At 34.8% G+C, this 18,503-nt stretch overlaps 1 long non-coding RNA gene across 1 annotated transcript in view; it reads left to right on the top strand.

The window, feature by feature from the left end:
* Window positions 1-15,515: 15,515 nt before the first annotated feature.
* Window positions 15,516-18,503, top strand: part of LOC110841562 (uncharacterized) — a 188,548-nt gene continuing 185,560 nt past the window's right edge. Inside the window, exon 1 of the long non-coding RNA XR_002547227.2 lies at window positions 15,516-15,910. This is a non-coding gene — a long non-coding RNA (uncharacterized LOC110841562). The remainder of the gene's footprint in view (window positions 15,911-18,503) is intronic.

Below are 18,503 nucleotides of genomic sequence, written 5' to 3'. Positions count from 1 at the left end.
TCCTGGGATCTCAATGTGTCATTGAGTCGCCTTCCATTACACTTCTACGTTTGTGCTATGTCAGTTAAAAATATTTATGCTTGGTTGAGTTATCAGATTCTTACGGAGACGAGTAAGAAGATCTGTCTTCTTGGGTCTTGTGCCGTTTAACCTTACAGATATTGACCGACGTTTCAGAGGTACTTACCGTAAGACGACAGTCGATGTATAATTAACCATGAGCAGACATTGCTTAGGGCGCAGTCTGATTCCGGGGGCCCGCAGTTGGCACGAACGAACTGGCACGGCACCAGAAAACTGACAAATAAAATTAGTTGTCAGGTACAAAAAGATTACTTCCTTGCATCTATGCTTCACACTTTCCCTACTGCCCAAGCCCCTTTAAAACTGCCCCTGAAACTTACGTGTGTAATTATTTACTGTTTTATTATAAATTATTTAACGTTTATTTAAATCTAACTCACAATGCCGAACAGCGTGTCTTCAAATGAATTATATTTTTCTAACATCTGATACTTGTAATGGTAATAAACAGATCAACTTATAAATAAAAATGTACCAGTAAGTATATTTGTCCAGGGAACTCACATGTTGAATGCTAGTTTATTTAACGACTCTCTCTCAAATGCATATGTTGCAACAGGGCCCGGTGTGTAATATGTATTATGAACCTTTCTCATAAATAATTATGTGTTTATTCCTCTGAATGTCCACAATTGTTTAGATTAATGCATCAAGCGATTAATATGCAGCATCATGGTAATGGACCATATCAAATATATATGATGCAAACAACAAAAATTGTACTTAAAATTATTTACTGTCTAAAACTTTTTCATGGACGATGTAAGAAAGTCAATGATAGCAAATATTTTTAAATGTAATCCACTATTGTCAGATCCATTTAGAATTGAATAACAAGTGTAGGAAGACGAATACGACGTGTATAAATTTTTTGTTTTAAGTTTGGACAAGTTCTTAATCAGCAGAATACTAAGAGAATATTTCCAAATATTTCGCATTTTATTAATTTTGATAAAGCAAATTCTACCGGGAATACCGGGATATCAAAACACTCTGAATACCACATTAATTATTAGGTCTCCTCTACCAAAAATCATAATCATCGTCACCATCATAACGAAATTGAGAGCAAAATGCAAATTTTATCCACTGGTTACTCTAATCTTGAACGTGTATTCACATCAGACAGGCGGACAGAAATCCGAATTGTTAAGCGCCCTAGGTGTTTACCCCTCCCCCTCGTCCCAGAAACATGAGTTCTCTCTCTCTCTCTCTCTCTCTCTCTCTCTCTGTGCTTTATAATCCACAGGGAACAACCCACAGCAACTGAAAAGAAAATTCCAGAGTGACGACCCCAACGATTGATTCTACTTTGATGACAAACTTCAGCAAAGCTTCCAGACTTGTTCTTTTTCTTAAACATTTCTCTTTGCCTCATTCTTTATTAGTTTTTTTAATAACATACCATTCCTTCCCTTCTCAGAAGTTAGTCCAACTAAGAGGTTTAATTTTAAAATTTACAAGTTCAACTCCTATTCTCTCTTAACGATCGTCAGTTGTAAATCCTTTTTATTTTTCGTAGCAAAAATTCCAAATAATTAATTAAACTTCTTTTTATGGGAAGCAAGAAATACTCTAATTTTGTCACAGCAGGATTTTTAATTTTCCTTCGTATTACTTTTTCGTTAGGGATAATCACTTCTCTCGTTCACTGATATTAAATCCGTTGTGATATTAAACCCACGATCTCTATAAATCCAGAAGAATCTGAAGTCGCAAAACATTAAAACAGATCAATGAAATACAAGATGAATGAAGACAGGCATTCAATCGAAAGCAAATATCACAAATTTAGGCTCGGATAACCGGATCTGAGAAATGAAACCTGTAACTTTATAAGAATCTACTAATGATTAAAGCTTCAGTGCAAGTGTACCCACAGTAAAATTATTTGGAAACTTCTTATTCCTAGGTTTACACGGGAAAAGGAGAACAAACAAAGAAAGCAAATAAGAAGAAGGGAGGAAAAGATAAAGGTAGTTACTTTCGTTGACAAATATTTTACAAGTTTCCAACTACTTGGGAGACAGGAGAATTGAATCCATACATAAAATTCTTCAGTCACGAAAAAGGGAATTTTGAACCGGTTTGAAATGACATAAACCATATTAAAAGTCACCCGAAGGATGAAATATACATAGATTGTTTGATATTAGTAAGACTTTAAAATCATAAAATATTTGGGCCGTCTGACCATCATCACCTTGGTCGAAATTTCTAGCTCAAATTTGAATCTGGCCCCGTTTAACCGCTTGGTGTTCACTAGGAGAAATTATAAGCTATAATGCATAAAACGATATATGTTCACTGTTGTATTGTTGCTAGGTAATTGCATATGTTTTAATGCATCAAAAGATATATTTTGTATTTACAAATCATCGCCAGCCATCGCCATCGGAGGTATTTGATATAAATATGCGTTGTGTTATATCCTTTCGTTTTTAGAAATAGAAAAATTATTTTGTGCGGAAGAAATTCTCACAGAACAGTAACTAAGAGCTTTGAGGTTCTCCTGCTTATTGTTTATATTTTAAACTGATTTTATACATTTATTAAATTTAATATGTGTACAGAATATAACTGAAATTTATACATTTTTACAATTATAAGAGCCAATTGAAAAATATGTGACATGAGAAATAGTCGGAATAATTCCCTTACCTGGTGACTGGTGACTTATAATATTAAAATGGGAAAGCATCAGAAACGGTAGACTGCAGGGCCCTTGTATCCGTCATAAACTTAAATATACTTTTCGGTCTGTCGTACTTGTGTAGAGCATATTTTAATTTTTAACGCGGAAATATTAATTTCTAAATTTTATTTTTATTTTATGTACACAGCTAAGCTATTTTGATGTGAGATCACCAAATTTGTTACGGTTCGGCCACTTTAAACGTCGCATTCGGTCTCCATGTCCGGGCAATGAGGAAAAGAAAACTTCAAACTGAAAGGAACGTAAGTTTCTGTAGTCACATGAATAACTTACATATTATAAAAATTAATTATAAATAATATGTGATGTAGACCCTTAAACACTTTAAACGACATAGTAGGCTAATGCATTCGTTAAAATATCAGCTGTCACTGATTTGTTTGCAGCACAAAATTGTTAATTTTGTATACATGAGCAGATCTTGGCAGTGAATCCAGTAGGCATACAATCTGGCAGATATTCAAGTAGAGTAGTCACAGAATAAGAAGGCAATATGTCACCAACAGCAGTAAAGGTATCACTCAAATTAATGGACACTGCAACAGGCTAAGAACCGCGTCCAGTGGCGGATCTGTGTTCCGGCGTGTTGGACATTCGTCTTCCGTTGCAAGATATTTAATTACTTAATTTATAACACTATGAGTTTTCACGACGCTGAAAATTTCGTTTGTAGTCCGGTTTGTAACACAGTGTCGTCATACAGGTAGTTATTAATACCAACATTCCGTGGAAATCTTTCATCGAAATGAAAATTAAACCTATCCTGAAGATGAAGGAAGAAGTTTACTCCCAAACTTTGCAACCACCTACATCAATACACTGTCTCACAACTCAGAGCATCCCAATCGCTACTAATTCTATTTTTAGCAAAAACTAAAACATTGACGTCACTAAACTAATCAAAACCCGCCACTGAAAGCGATTATCCACCTGCGCCCTCAAGATCCATCTTCATGGAACTGTCCTATTTTGTTATCTGTCTTTTAAGTTGAAAAAAATGTCAAATCAACTAATAAGTACTTTTTAATTACTTGATTAATCTGATGGCCATGCATTTGCATAAATTGTTAATTAATTAGTTAATAATTTAGTTGGATAGTGAAGTGAATGGCTTGACAGATACATAGTTTGGTAATAATTTAGTTAAATAGTTAGTAAGGTAATTATCTACATGTGTATAATTACTACAGCACTGATTTTAATTAAGGATTTAGGTATATCAAATCTAAAACTTCTTGACGATGGTGAAGAGTCAATTGAATAAAAATTTACTCGGATATTATCCATCGTCTAGTAATAAAACGTAAAACGACGTTTCGGAGATGGGGCTCTATCTCCGTCTTCAGGTTCCTACTCGTCCGGAGATAGGGATTAGCTCTATCTAGTGGGCCCAACTGAGTAGGAACCTGAAGACGGAGATAGAGCCCCATCTCCGAAACGTCGTTTTACGTTTTTTACGTTTTATTACTAGACGATGGATAATATCCAAGTAAATTTTTATTCAATTAAGGATTTAGGCTTCTAATTTTAACAGTCCGCAATGTAAACAAAGATGCCTGAAGCTTCATGGTGAAGTACTGCATTTTCCTTCATTCCATTCCAGAATTCTCAACCCTCGACTGTAAAATCAGCCCTAAAATTTCGGTGAATATCTAGAGCCCTGGGCGAATTTCTCGTACGGGTGTCGGAGTTGATTTACATAAACAAACTAATTCACAAATTCAGTTAAAGTAGCAATTACGATAAATAAGTATCTACCATTTATGTTCAGACAGTAAGTAACTAAGAAATTAACTAAGTCCCTACAGTCCAGTTCATATTTAAAATCTTTTAGTCGCTAAACAACTCAAGAAATTGCCATCGCTTTGCGGAAGCCGAGATTTAACAACACGCGCCACGTCTGGTCCATTCCTTCCTCTCTCTCTATTGACCATCCAAAGAGCATATATTAACAGCCTGCCAAAGTATCGAAATAAATATTTGCCCTTTATATATTGTGACTATTTCCTGCATTTTATTGACGAGACACGAACATCCTTAGAACTTGTATCTTGCTCTTAAAACTACGTAAAAGTAAATAGAAAATTAAATCCATTATACAAAAACGCAGATCTGGTACTCAAACCTTTGCTTTATACTAGCCTATCCCAACAATGTCGTACAAGTCGTTGATGGTACGACGTCGATCTTCGTGAATGGCCTGCCGAATCTTCGTAACATTTTCGGGCGTTGTGCTCGAAGATGGTCGTCCAGAACGCTCGTCATCATCGACAGAGGTTCGGCCATTTTTAAAACGTGAATGCCACACAAAAGTTTGTGCACGACCCATTGCGGACTCCCCAAATGCTTGCTTTAGCATTTCATAGGTTTCCGTAGCCGTTTTGGCGAGTCTTTGGCAAAAATTTGATGCACACGCCATTCCGAAATCGCAGGAGGGTCGGTGTAATGCACTACCAAAACGCCCGTAACTAAGAAACAAATGCTAATTCGATGATGCCGGCTGGCACACTGATTCATTATGAATGTAGGCCGCACCCCCTAAAAGCAGAAGCTCGTACTACATCCGGTTCGCCCTCTATTGACACAGTTTGGAAACTTTCCGATCGCATCTCGTACAAACGAAAGCCGGACTGGATTTAGCATCCAGTTACGACCTAAAATTCTACTGTGACGCTGTTCTGATTGCCGGCTCGTATGAAAATAAGAAGAACTATTAAAATAACAATAGGCCTCATGGTACTATTACGGTGCATTGTTTAACAGGCATGCAATGCGCATTTCTCTCGTGCATACAAAAGCATTTTGTTTGCTGACTGAAGTCCTAATCGTTTCTTTAAGTGAGTTGGACATACTTTTCCGAGAGCGTTACTCTTAAGCACGTTCCTACGCCTCTGTCTGTGCTCTTAATTATATTACCGGGGTCATTAGGCACTACGTAAATATCGGTCACAGTGAGCTTTGTTTTTAAACGGAATAAAGAATTTCTTAATGCAAAGATTAATGAACTATGTGTTTAAAAAGACAGAAATTTTAAAGAATTACAAGTTATTTTTACCATTCATTGTCTGTGGTGGTTCTGAAACGTAGACAACAAATGTCATATACAAATACAGAAACGCAGATATTCAGATGAAAATGGTGAAATACATCAATGTCGATGCATTTTTGAGTAATTAAAGGATTAAGGAATGTCTGGAATACATTGCTAACAGAATTATTCTTTACAGTTTCGTGACAGTAGTTACTTCATCAAACAAATAGTATATGTAAATTCAATGTTTTATGTGATACATTTGTCATACGCTATGTTTCGTAAATTAACCATACTTCCGTCATCAGGTGACTGACTGTTATCACTTTGTATCTTAATATAAAGAATAATCATTGCGTGGTAATAATACGATAACCACTCTCTTTAAAAAAATCGGTCGTGTTCAGTAAATAATTGGCAAATGTTTTTTTAAGAGATTGGTAACCACACACGTCCAGCTCTCTCAGTATTTCATGATGATCTGGCTTTAAGTAGCATCCTAAAGCTTATTCATATATTATTTAATGACGGTATCTCAGCTAAGACTAGGTCTATGTAGCCGGTCTTAAGGCAGAGACTTTAACCTGGGACCTTCCGAGTAAGAAATAAGTGCACTGAGGCCTTAGTGGGTTCGAGTGCGGGATGCCATGAATAGCCGCTCAAAGAATCAAAAAATTTCTCGCCTCTTCTGGAACCCGAATATTCATTAGAATGTAAAATTTCGGTTTCCGGAGATGATGATGGAAGTTATCCGGTGTATCGGAAAATATTATGTTTGCCATCTTTAAGGTTACTGTGTGTTCGTAGGGCGGTTTTGGAAACCTCGTGCAGGAAAGGAAAGTTAGGTTTCAAATGAGATATGACGGCAAAAACTTTCAAAAAACATAGCTTTCAATATTAGACTCGCCTCACCCACGAATGTGGAAAGTTCACATTAAATTCCAGCTGCGAAAACCTAAGAATGAGAGTTTTATGAGCGTATGCACAAGACCCCATCACGCCACTGGACATGTCCTCAAAAACACGAATCCAGTCCACGTCCCCCCAAACTTTATTTATATTTAATGTCCAATCTATTTTTATCTCATAAAATCTTTCTTTTCTCCTTCCAACATTCCGATTAAATCGCATATTCATTCTCATTTATATGAATGCTACATGATTTACCCATCAAATTCTCTTTTTTTATCTCTAATATATTAATGGTATTTTATTAATTCCTCTATCCCACAGAAAGATTATTTTATCAAGATCAGATCTTGTCCTCATACTATTATTTTTAAAAACCATCAGTCTATGAGGTTCATTACATATTACACAAAAGTAATCTTTAGGAGAATTGCGTCATTCTTGGTAACTGCCACAGTAACACATTTTCGAGTTATACATTCTGCTGTCGTCACCTCAGAAGTTTGCAATGCAGTTACGCTAGTAGACTGTTGTGGGTGCAGGATATGAGACGGTACGAATCTGAAGTTAGTAGTGTCTTCAATAAAGGGTATTTTTCTGGTGGTGGTTGGTATGATTCTCAGAAAAAGTATTATTTCCTTAAACAACATTCATAATTAAGTTTAATAAGTTTATATTTTAACATTCATAAATTGATTTTTGCAAAGCGCGTATTGTCCTCTTTTAGTATGAACTAAATATTTAAATAATAATTAAATCAACTTTTGTACTTCAAATTGTAAATCGTACTCCTTAACTTCAGGATTTAGGAATTCAACGCTGTTTTATAATTTATTTGAATAAATATTGGCATGACATTTTGGACAAATAATTATTATATCCTAAAAGATTCGCTATCATGAATTGAATTCGATAGTGAAAGAGTCTCGAGCTATAAGCTTCACTTCACATAATATTCAGTAATAATTCATTTAGAACTATACCTTAGAAACTCAGGTCATGCACTGCTATAAGCTGCTTATTGCATCCACATATGAGTAAGAAACTCGCGCGTTTTTGTTTAACGTAAGAGAAAATTAGTTTAAAAAGCTCAGTACATTTACGTAAGAATTATATAATTATTATTATTATTATAATTATCTGGTGGTTCAAAAAATTACGTCTAATTAGAGTCGAATTTTAAGTTCAAAGACCGATAGACAATTGCGTAATTTTGTTTTTCAAAGAATTAGAAATATTAATTTTAAAATTACAATTAAAAAATTAATAAACTAACCATCGTAGTTAATGGACATAACTTGTAAATACAATGAACGTAGCTTCAATAAGATGAGATTCGTGTTATATACATATGTGATATTGAGAATATACAGGAAATGATTAAATTTATAGCCAAATTTCTTTCCTAACATCGCGAAGACAAGGCTAAATATTTTGTGAAATAGCAGTAAGCATGAATGAACCGAATCAAAATCCCTTATAATATATTATTACTAAATAAATAATATTATATGAATATATGACTGAGATACTGACGCCGTGTGGACTTCTAGGTAGATACAAACAGTCCAGAACACAGAAGATTAATGTTCCTACGGAGCGTTGGTTTGAAATCTACCGATAATATCTTACAGTACTACCAATATGACCAACATTGACATCTTCGCTGCTGTAAGACCTCAAACCTTGAAATACAGATTAAATTGTAAAATTTAAAACTTATAAACATCGATGAGTCTTGGAATTCACCTGGTTTTAAATAAATGCTGCACGAGTCAGGGACTGTTATTTATTTTGGCATTGGCCAGAAAATTCTTACGTAAAGAAAACCTTATATACTGTGGAGTAAGTGTAGAGAAATGGAATGGCAGATGCATCACGTGGAAGAAAGTGGTAGTTCGCTACTGGATCTTTACGATTCCTTCCATCGGTTTATTTATAAGATCTTTTAACTGATCGAAGCTTAGAAACATAGTTCGTATCAAACAACATGAAATTTATGTTTCTCCATTTAAAATAACAGGAAATTGTACAAAATTCCTACAAAAACAAAATCCTGCTTTGGAGAAGTCATAGATGAGTGTGGTACAATTCAACAAAGGCTAATTTTAGAATAACACCACCGAAGTTTCAAATAACAGAGAACAAAGAGGGAAAACCGAGGATATTTTAGGTTCCAAAACGACTATTTCTCGCACTGACGCCTTCTAAGCTTCGACACGTCGCGCAGTTTCGACGGGCGTCGTTTAAGATCAGTTCTTGACGTGCAGGCGCCATGATGACGTTCGCACCGCACACTATTTTGTCACGAACGAGACGCTGGGGTCCGAACCATGGTGGTCAGAAAATGTCCACCAATTTTGTTTCAGAATGAGCCTTTGATTTGTTTGTGTCGAGAATAATCAGAAGAAGGTAATCGATTTCAATCTCAATGACTTACTTCTCACACTTAAAACTTTGTTATATTTTTTGTTAAATAACGACACTATCTCAGCTACACAGTTTATTTAGCGCCGAAAGGAAATACGATTTTAAATAATAATTTGATAAATGTTAGAATAAAATGGTTGTAATATTACTGAGGCACTGTTTATGATTAGGAAAACTGTGAATGTTATCATCATTTCCTGATGAAGGAGACAAAGAAGGTCTTCGAAATTTTGGGCATTTGTTCCGAAATTACGCCGCTGGTCGCAGGAACAGGGACATTTTCTGTGCATGGACGTAAAGGAGAAAATGTAGATCTTTAAGGCTGCCATAATTATTAATACATTCCGAATTTAAATTTGAATTCGAACGGCATAAATAGGATTTTTTTGGATATTTTACAGGGAGATTTGTTGTGTAGCTTGGCTCGGGGATCAACTACACAACAAATTTCCCTGTAGAAAATATATATATATATGTATGTAGCCACGGTGGTCTAGTGGTTAGAACGCTGGCCTTGTAACCTGGGGTCTCGGGTTCGATTCCCGGCAGTGCCCGAATTTATAACTTGTGTTGGGCAAGGCCGTGGTCTAGGCAACACGGAGGTTTCCTCCGGGGGCTTCCCCGGTTTCTCCGTGGCATCCCAACAATTACTCCATTCACACACAGAAGATGGCAATGGCAAACCACTTCTGGATCATCTGCCAAGAACGTATATGAACAGGTCCCAGTCCGAGAAAAGGATGGAAGGATCCTGTTCATATGTACCTGTCGTCAGACAGAACACTAAAAAATAATATAAATATATGGTTTGCTAACTTCAAGAACTACGTTTTGGAAGTGCAGGACCACAGAAATTCATGTTTAATGTACTAGCCATCAAGATTCAAGTAGTAGGTGGTCCACTGTAATGTTAGTGGAGACTTTACTGTGGATTACAAAAGAAGTGAGTATCAGTTAGTCCCACGTGGTCCATGTACATTAACGTATGATATTAAATGTATCTTGAATTTATTTTACAAAACACTTATCGATAAGATAATACCATGCATTTCGATTAAATTGAAGTTATGCATAGATCCAACAGATTTTGGTAATAATTTTCTAGATTTTCTATACAGCGAATAATGATTCTATGATACTTAAAACCTGAAATAAAGACAAACGAAATTTTACACTTCCTCATCTGGAACTCGAGTAGATGTACAAAATAAATACATCTCCACTGGTGAAGCATTGTGTAAGTCTTACCTACCTGACCGGTTATGTAGGTGACTGGAGAAAAGGTTGGTTGCCATTCGGAATAGTAATTACAGATATTTATGCAGTGTAATGTTATGGTTGTTTATTTGTATGGGAAGAACTCTGGATATTATCAATATAAATCACTTTGCTCAGCTTAACGTAATTCCGGTCTCAGCGGCATGTTCCGGCAGCCGGAAAACGGGTATGGCGAAGGGGAATAGTGGACGCGTGTGTTCACTTCCGGGGGTGGCTGTAGGAGCCGAGAACTTCCGGTCGGTCTAGACAATCTTTCACACAGAACTGTTAGTGTCGATTACGCGAATGCTTAGTGGAGTTCGAATGCAATGAGGCTACGATGTAAATACATTCTGGGCTCCCGTAATCAGTCCTAGAGAAATACATCTTAAATCTGCTACACAATTAAGGAAATCCACACGAGTGTAGTCTTTCATTGTACAGAATGATCGAAAATTTACGCGATAAATTTCTATCACATTTTCCGCTTGTCAAAATATAAATTATTTGAAATTTTAAAAAAGCATCGTAAGTTTTCGAAATGCCCACTACGTTTCTGCCTTTGCGTCATGTTTGATGCATCGCCGCGAAGACTTTATGCATGAAGTTATAAATCTCTGTAGCCTTCTGCAAACTTCCGCAGAATAATCGTATCGCGTTTACATCAGTTTAATTTTTTCAGTCTTCGCCTGATCTTTTCTGGAATTTACCTATGCAATAAATGTTGCATTTATTCCCACAATCCTCGCTATTAGCCTCTACATATTTCAGTTACTTTAAATTCGTCAGACTTAAAACTTAAATGTCTGTACTATCACAGTAGAAATTGTTACGTTTAAAACACTTCAAAATTACATTTAACCGTGTTTGTGGTTCATCTGCATGCATAATTTCACGAACCTAACCTCTCGTATTTTATGAGTTAGTGCCGATATGAATTTGGAAAAATTCTCGCCGTCACAATGCCAATGTTACACATTCAACAAAACATAACTTTTACAAATGTTTCACTATGAACAGAGTTTAATTATCTTAATTGTAGTGACACTAATATCTCTCCACTCACGTAAGTTCCCAGGCCCCTGTGTTGGTATTATTCATGATTGTGGCAGCACAAAGTTTGGTGGTCTGTGGTGAAAAGCCTTTCGTACAAAATATCTGGGTAATCCTCTAATTGTTTCAGAAATCACTGAAGATTTATTATGGTGGGACTGGCACATTACAAATACGTAGACAAGTTACTACCGCAAGTCTCTCTATCTTTATATACGAATAATAATGACAGCAGATTAAATATAAATATATATTGTTTAATTTTAACCGTCTAATCACAATAAAATATTTTATTAAATATTAAAATATTATTACTACAATTAACATTTAATATTTAAAATATATTAAAATGATGCTCTTTTTATCGAAATGTTCGATTTACAATTAGAGCATTTCGATAGAAAGAGCATAATTTTAATATATTTTAAATATTAAATGTTAATTGTAGTAATAATATTTTAATATTTAATAAAATATTTTATTGTGATTAGACGGTTAAAATTAAACAATTAGAATCATCACAATATGACGCAACATTATCATCTCATAAATATATATATATATTTAAGCGTACGGTAAATATGCTTCACTGGAAGAGTGACTTCGATCTGCAGAAGAACTTCGTCACTGCGTTGAACAGTACAGCTGTGATAATCAAAGTAATTCATTTATTACCTTTAATTAAAAAGAAATAGTTAATTGGAATTTAAACTAAATATATTTATTACAAGATTTGTCTTCAGCAGAAGCTCCCACAACCCCTGAAACACAATTCCTCTACTCCAAAGAGCAGAGTCTGTCATTAGAGGCTGAATTCCCCGTTTCCTATGGAATTCGAAGAATTATTTGCGATCATAATAGCTCACTGATAACCTCTTTCCTGAGCCACATGAATCCAATCAAAGCCTCTCTCCAAATCCTATATTCTGAATTCCAATCTTAATATTTTCTTTCTAAGTATTTTCTTCCTTATAGATATTTCAAGCATTTGTCATTATTCTATCTTGCCCAAATAATATTTAGCGAAGACTATTATTACTTATCTCCTCACTATGAACACTGAACGTTCTGTTATTCAGTTCATAACTTAGGTCCAAATGCACTAATCAATGTTATCTTGAACACCCAAATTTCATGTTATTTCTACGGAGTAAGAGACCAAAATTCACGTTCATATAAACCAGGTAAAATTATAACTTCATGTGTCTTAAATTTTACAGTAATAGTGAGGAGATTAGAAGAGAAAAGATCCTAAAATGATTCATAACAACCACTCCCTTCACTTAATTTCTTATTAATGAAAGTAAGTTTTATATATTACTGTCGTTGTACCACGATTTTATACGATGTATTAGCCTCAACTGTTTTGTAATAATATCCATTTCAACTATATATACATGTGTAAATGTTATTGATAAAGGTACGTCATTAAACTAGTGCGTATTCGTTGGCATTTCAATTTGTCCATTAGTTGAACACACAACATTTCGAAAGTTGGCTTTGGTTCCGTAATTAGGTAATATAATCAAACCTATTCTTTTGTTTATATTATTTGGGGGGGGGTAGAAATTATCTGTATTTAATAAACCAAGTAATTTTGTTTTGAAACTTTGTCTGTTGACGTCAGAAGAATCCAACTCCCGAAGAGATGTGAGTTGTTAAACTGTTATAGACAAACGGATCTGTAAAATTGTTCTCTTACATTTTGAACGTAGTCTAAATTACAAAATAATAAATTTACAACATTTCGGAAACTGGATTATTCTGACGTCTTCATGAGGTGCATACCTACGGTTAGATTAACCAGGGTGACCAAAAATTATGGTTTTTCTCCTCTTTCGTCATTTTGGCCTATATATGGAAGCAGAATTCAGGTTCTTATATGTTTTAATTATTATTATTATTATTATTAGTGTTCTGTCTGACGACAGGTCAATATGAACAGGATCCTTCCATCCTTTTCTCGGACTGGGACCTGTTCATATACGTTCTTGGCAGATGATCCAGAAGTGGTTTGCCATTTCCTTCTTCTGTGTGTGAATGGAGTAATTGTTGGGATGCCACGGAGAAACCGGGGAAGCCCCCGGAGGAAACCTCCGTATTGCCTAGGCCACGGCCTTGCCCAACACAAGTTACAAATTCGGGCACCGCCGGGAATCGAACCCGAGACCCCAGGATTACAAGGCCAGCGTTCTAACCGCTAGACCACCGTGGCTCGTTTTAATTATATTATTTTATAATTTTGTTGATGGACAAATTCCAAGAAAATTATTTTTTAATATTATACTTCGTTATCGACATAAATCTTCGTACTTTATAGTATAATTTATCGAAGAATACATATAATACAGGCTTAGTAACAATGTAACTTATGTAAGACATTAAAATAAGAACGTAAATATTCTCAGAATTGTATTACGAATTACAAAGGTCACGAAGAGATTTTATCTTCAGTGGCGACGAGGATTCTGTTTTATAACTGAGAGCGAGTGGACCGCATAAGGATGATGTCTGAACAGCAGGAGGTAATGGGAATTTCTAAACAGGGCCCCATGTTTCATTAGTTGCATGTCACATAGGCTTCCTAATTGATTCCTTGCTAATGACGAAGAGGGGATTTTATTGAAAGGGCGTTGAGTTTTCACAGCACGAACGCCACGTGCCCAACTGCTATATGAACAGGAATTTCGACCTCTCGCCCTCACCCCCTGTTTTCACTATTTTCATTCCCTTTTTATTGGAAAATGTGTCCCATGCTGTGATGCTCACCATGTGGTAACAAACACGGAGGGATAGAACAGAACTGCTATGTTCAAAATTAGTATTTAACGAGTTGATTGGATAATCAGTACCAACAAAATTGAACAACCGAGCTCATGGTCGCCTAGACGCGGAAATCTAAGCTTCTGTCTCAAGAACTAACTATTAATATTAATTAATTCTCGTAGCCCCATAAAGGATTGTCATGGAAAATATCTAATCCGCTGTAGTTTAATTCTATTAAATTCAATTACAACAAAATTCCCATTTTATTTATTTAGGATGTGGCACGTAGTGTGAAAATGTTTGTGAAATCAAAATCAATTCATATATTGAGAATAAGTTTAAATTTTATAAAGTGGATGGAATTCCTACGCTTTTACATGGAAATGAAATTTGAATTACAGGAATAAAATTATTCATAAAATAGAAGCATTTTAAATTAAATGTTTAAGAAGTACCAGAGAATGTTATAAATTGGACAGAATTAACAAGTTAAGAAATATAAGAAACACGTAAAATTCTGGTACGTTTGCCGTGTCATTTATTCTAAATTTTTAATTCGGTAATTGTGACGTTTAATATTCTCTTACGAAATATCGTAGGCTATAAACTGACGGGCAATTATTAACGTCCAATAAAAGTTTGTTCAAAATTATTATAACAAACACCTTTATAATAATTGTTCCTCTGGTTAGAAACGTGTTACAGAATAAATTCGTATTACGATGGAGTTATAAAATATACTAGACAGTTATCACAACAGAAGATGAAATTCGAAGTAAAATGCTCGTTATTACAGTTTTTTTTCAAAAAAATCGACTTAAGTAAAATTCTACTCGAATAAAAGTCATATGAATCAGTAACAAAACGATTACATTAAAGTAGCTCTAGCCACGGACTCGCCCTTGAAAATTGGTAGAACTAATTATCATCACAGTCGATTAGCGTAGACACAATTAGCTTTTAATTTAGATAAATGTCAAATCAACATAAGTAGAAATTCCGGAATAAAATCTTATCTCTGTAACTTTATGTAACATGTTTTTACAGTGAGAATAAATCGATTATTCATCAACGACGTATTTCATGTGTTGTGCTATGTATATGTACTATTTTAACTGCTCAGAGGGACCTGTGTACTATGCAATGTTTTGCTGGGAAAGTTCCCACGATCGAGCTCAACTCTTGCTTACCACTGACACCGAATGGCCGCATGTTTTCAAGGTCATCATCATAACCGCTTCACTAATGAATAACCGCGTCTTCATTTCTCTTTCCTGCACAGAGAACGGGAGCGGTAGTGTCTATAACTCAGCCTGAAATTGTCATAGTATGACAAATCCAGCAACCAAATCCTCCCCTTCAATACTGGAAAGTTCTTCTGCCAAGCGTGTGACTACTCTTTGTGTCGATTAGGCGGTTCCTCAGTTCGCTTTGTTTCTAATCAGTTTAATACCAAGTGGATAAAACAAGTTTTGAATTGAATTGTTTATTATAAAAGAATTTATACTTTGTGTTTATTTTAGTGACTACTGTGTACGTGTTTTATGCTAAAGTGTTTCAAGTGGTTTAAACTCACGAACATGATCTCATGATTTTATAAGTTATCAAGAACATAACCTCTCTGACGTAATGAAACCATGGTACATCAGGCCTCTGCAATGAAGGTAAGGCTTTGTTTTAATTCCAATGTAATTACAACAAATGTGCTGTAGTGACGGAATTACATTTTATTGCAGAAATATTTATGAAATATCTCACATTCGGAATTTGTAGTTAAATGTATGTTCATTTTATAGAATTGTATGTTAATGTTCGTGTTGTAGGCTTGCATACGTTATTTTTAGATGAAGCAATTTGATTTGCATAACATGTCAGATGCTCTGCTGTAAAGGCTAATTTGTGTGGTGACTGAATTATAAATTCTCAGATATGGATTACATCTGAAGTATTATAGGGGGTATGGGCCCCAGTTCCGTATATTTTAGCGGCGTCAAATATATAAAAACATTGTGCAGCGTAGCGTACTTTACCCATATATTGCCTTCTGATCAATACTGGTGGCTTTTGCTTTCAGTAAAATGTAACATATTTTAATACAGTTTTTTTTATTAAGGTTGCCTGTAACTTGAAAAGTATCCATTATAATTGTCGTGTAAACAATATTTTACTGAGCATTTGACTAGCAGAAAGATGAAAACGTATTAGCACAACAAATGTTGTCAAAACATGGTATTCTAATGCTGATGGGAATTAACAGAAGAGAACAGAATTTATTTACATACCATAAATCCTTCAGTGTAACCACAATGTACTACAGTAACGACCAAAAAGTTTCTTGCAAATGAAAGTATATTAATTTTTTTTTAAATGGTTGTCATCAAGAGACTACTTTTAAAATCTGCCGTTGTTCTAACACTTTTATATTTTAAATAAATTTTCTGTCTGTTTAATTTCGAAAGAACGTTACTCCGCGTGACATGATCGAACACAAACAAGTAATGTAGTATAATTTTAAAGTATCTGTCTTCAAGAGTGATATAATCGACCTCATTTCAAAGGATGCTGAACTTAATTTGGCAGTAATACATTCAGTGTGCTTTTTTCACATATAAGTTATTATCAAGTCGTAAGCCACTGAAAATAGTTTGAAAGATTTTACTGAATTAAAAGTTTAGAATTTGTTTATTTGTGGTGATTTGTGTATGTAACACGTACTTAGCTCAGTCTTAAAGTATCAACTTTAAGAAGGCATCGATATCATACCAATGAGAACAGGAGTTTACACATAATTATGGTGTAAAATCAATTGAGGTGCAACACACGTTTGGTATAATCATGCCTGTCCAAGGCTGGTACATCATTCAATGGAATGTGGGACATAGTTTCAGTCCAAAGCGCACGTTCCAGCCTCATAATATTTACACTCAACACCCACCAGTCCATATTCAGTCGCCACTATCACTAATTATTACGCGTTAGACCTTCAAACTCTGACGTCACAAATGCTACGTGTTCGAGAACAAATATGCCAATTAGAATATTCTGATTTTGAATCCCTTATTGGATCTAATGCTCGGCTGTTTCATAAGCAGCCAGCAGAGGATTAATATGCTTTGTTACTGATAAATTAAATGAGTAAAAGCTTTAATGGTTTGTCCTTACATAATTATAGTTAAATTGTATAAAAATTAAATAAAATGTTTAAAATAAATATTAGAGTTGTTATAGTTTATAGAATCTTTTCGCGTTTTAGAAATATATTTTTATGTTACGTAAGAATATTTTAATGGTAAATGATCAATTCTGTGATGATGAGAATACATGTTGGAAGAATATATATTGAATAAAATTTGGTTTGCACAGTTCGTAATTGATGCCAATATCTCACATCAGTCGGTTTTTCATCGAACTAACTTCATACCTGGACACTGATCGTTTCTAACCTAAGTTGGGAAATAGATTACTGTAACTGATATTAATCGTGGTTTTACTCAATGGTACATTTCTATTAATCACGACAGCTTTGTTTTGAATCACTTAAATTACACCTAAAGCAATTTTGTGGCATCGTAAACGTTGTTGTCGATAAAACGTCGTTAAATAACGTATGATCCAACAGTCGTGACGGTGGTTCTGTAAATGAACGGATTGTTATTACTAATTTAAGTTTTGGTTTAAAGTAAAACACGAAAATTTATGGTAAATTCGGTATTTGACGAAATTCTTATTCTCCATGTTTCATTTCGATTATTTATTTAAGCTTCAAGCGTGTTCTGATATCACGACTCTTACAATTGAACTACGCACTGTATCTCCTGCACCAGACTGTTGGAACGTGAACCCATGCGTTGTTGTTGGCAAAGTATAAGAACAAAGCAACCGGTACGCTTAATTCGTCAGTCATGGAATTTCTTTAAAAGAGAAAATAAAACATTTTGCTACGGTTAGGTTGGAGGAGGATAGCAGAAAAATCATTAGATTTGAGGCGGGCGAAACAGTTTAGCGAACAGAAGTTGGGGTGAGTGAGAGCGGATAGCAAATGAACCGCTGATGGATGTTAACAACAGATGTTTCGAGGAAAATAAAGGAAGACTGACGATTTAGGGATGGATTATAAGAGAAACTGGTATCGAACAATAACAAAAGAAACATCAGGAGAAATTGTATTTTTAAAAGAGCTGTTAAAATTTCGAATTATGTCCTCCTGACTTGCATTAAGACATGTATTGGAATTTTCTAGTGAAGCATCTCTTTGAT

This window comes from Zootermopsis nevadensis, unplaced genomic scaffold (genome assembly GCF_977971745.1).
Source record: "Zootermopsis nevadensis isolate Lab colony 2312 unplaced genomic scaffold, Znev_1.0 Znev_ptg000022l, whole genome shotgun sequence".
In the NCBI taxonomy this organism is placed as follows: domain Eukaryota; kingdom Metazoa; phylum Arthropoda; class Insecta; order Blattodea; family Termopsidae; genus Zootermopsis; species Zootermopsis nevadensis.
The sequence above is the reverse complement of the archived record's forward strand: the minus strand, read 5'-3'. Positions and strand labels throughout refer to the sequence as shown.